The following is a 2,520-nucleotide window of genomic DNA, read 5'->3' on the forward strand; positions in this document are numbered from 1 at the left end:
GAGCTCGGTTCTTGTCGGTGGGACTCCTGTCAGGGTGCCCGTCAGAGGTGTGGGCGGATCTGGGGGCATTGTGGGAAACCTCCTGTGGTGCCCCCCCTCACAGTGAAGCTCCGCTCTGTCAGAAGGTGAACAGGATGCAGACGGCATGTCACAGAGAAGCAACATGTGCGCTGTATCCCACCCTGGACCCACAGTGGAGTCCACAGTGACAAGATCACAGTTCAGGAGAGTCACACTGGGATTAAAAGGGGTGGTTAAATGTGTTATTTAAGATAGTAAGTGTAGTGTGAGGGTGAAAGTCTCGCTGCCAGAGGGAAGTTCCAGGAGAGGTACGTAAGGATCCCTGTGAATGCTGCTGCATGAAACGGTGAGTTTTGGATTTTGACTTTGCATTCATATATCGAATATTTTTGAAATCTCAACAATAACACACGTCGACAAGATTCTGCCGCGTTTTTCTTTTTGATTTCTTTCAGACTGATGATCTCGGGACCCAAGACCAAGACAAGGACGACCCCAAAGACGATTTGAAGACGAGTGACCGAGCCCCAACAGAGATGAAGCCAGAGACGACGACCGCCCTGTGAGGAGAAGAAACTTTATTGAGATTTTACCGGATGCACTGGTAATTTAAATGTGAAAAGAAAGAATGAGCCAACAGACACTGCAGGGATTTAGTATGTAGCACATCACAGTCTGACAAAATGTAGTGATGTCAGAATCAATTGAAAAATACATCTGTATCTCTCTCTCTTTTTTTTTAAAGAATTGGTGCTTCAACGACATCAAGCAGATTCAGACAGGATGGACCAGAGATGACGGGAGGCAGATCCAGGACCAGTGCATGACTCGTGAGACCATGCAATTAACACAAGGTAAGTTTATCAAATAGACTGGCTAATTAGAAACTTAATGTTAATATGAGTATGTGAAGTCATTTAGCTCAGATGTAATTATTTGTCTGAGTCAATTAAAGTTTTCTCTCTTTTTGCTGTCTTTAGAGCCATCTCTCCAAGACCCCCGATCTTATGAAAGATCAGATCAATAACCAAATGAAAAGGTGACTTTGAACACTAAAATGCACCATCTCTGCAGTTCACCTTTGTAATGTCTCTAAGTTCTGTTAGTTGTTCATCTCCCACCTGCCTCTCCCTCAGAATTTCTATCTGAATTTTCAGAGTTCTTCACTAATTTAGTCTTAGTACAGACAGAGTCATTATAACAGGTGACTTAAATATCCATGCAGATGCTGTGAATGACAGCTTTAACTGCATTTAGCTCATTGTTACACTCAGTTTTTTCTCAAAATGTTCATTTTCCAACCCAGGCTGCTGGAGGATTTCACATGATGTATTCCTCTCTCCTCTCTCCTCTCCTCTTTATGTCTTCAAACAGTTAGACGCCACCTTTGTATGTCACTGACTTTGTGTTTTGTCCTCTGCAGGTTTCTCTGGATCTGGAGCTGCATGTTTCTGATCTGCTGTTGTCGGCCTCAGCGACCTCCAAAGTCTTCATGTTCTCTCCTTCCTCTCTACCCTCAACCCAACCAGAAGGTTTTTAAAACTTCCCAACAACAGGAAGTTTTTTTCCTTCACACTGGCACCACATGGTTGATCTGATCATACGGCAAAAAGAGAGATCCTCAAATAAAAAACAAAAGAACACAACAGAACTCTGTTTGTTTTAAAGTGTAACATAATGCACCCTTCCTTTTATACTTATTTTTGGAGAGCATGTGTTATGGTTCTCAAACTAAATTAGTTTAAAAAAATGTGCTTTCAAACCACTGGTTTCTCACAAACACCTGGACTCCATCTTAAAACTGCACAGCATTTGAACATACTGCTGGTTGAGTGTTTACTTGGAGTAAATACACTAACATTAACAGATTGTATCTGAAATTCAGTCATAATGTGCACCAACTAGTGTCTGTTGTGGTTGACAATAAAGTAGCTATTCTGTTCTATTCTGATTAATCCCTGCTTATGCTGCATCCTTGTCCTAGATTACAGGATGCATTCAGTCCCTGGATGTGTTCCAGGCAGAAAAGTTAGATTTGGTTACAATAGGAGGAGCAGTTTAAGTGTTTCGGTCTTGTAGATTGTTTCAGAATGAAAAGTGCAGATTTGAAATCCTCAGTGTGTGTGTGGTCAGTCATTAGAGATGCTCCAACCTGAGCTGTGCAACATAACCAACTATTATGCATTGTTGCCTGTTTTGGTTCTCCCTTGTGTCGTATGCTGTTCACTGCAATTCAACAGTTTCATTCATCAGACGCTTTTATCCAAAGCAGCGCATCTGAAGTAGATACAACACACAGTTGATGAACCTGAACACATCATCAGTGATGCTTCCTGGACTGTTTCGGCTCTTACAACATCACACTCCGTCACCCAGGACACCCAGGCAGAGTAGATCAGGTTGTGTCTAGGGGTCGCAGCGCCCCCAACAGGTACCTAGTACATAACACATCGACTTAAAGGGGAACTTCGTTTTTTTCAACCTGGGGTCTGTTTTCAT

General features: G+C 42.5%; 1 long non-coding RNA gene across 1 annotated transcript; it reads left to right on the forward strand.

Moving 5' to 3' along the window:
* The first annotated feature begins 392 nt into the window (after positions 1-392).
* Positions 393-2,260, forward strand: LOC127532931 (uncharacterized). Its single transcript, XR_007940576.1, has 4 exons — positions 393-625; positions 767-875; positions 1,002-1,060; positions 1,445-2,260. It is a non-coding gene; the product is annotated as an uncharacterized LOC127532931 (long non-coding RNA).
* Positions 2,261-2,520: the final 260 nt, after the last annotated feature.

Source organism: Acanthochromis polyacanthus, unplaced genomic scaffold, assembly GCF_021347895.1.
Source record: "Acanthochromis polyacanthus isolate Apoly-LR-REF ecotype Palm Island unplaced genomic scaffold, KAUST_Apoly_ChrSc contig43, whole genome shotgun sequence".
Lineage (NCBI taxonomy): Eukaryota > Metazoa > Chordata > Actinopteri > Pomacentridae > Acanthochromis > Acanthochromis polyacanthus.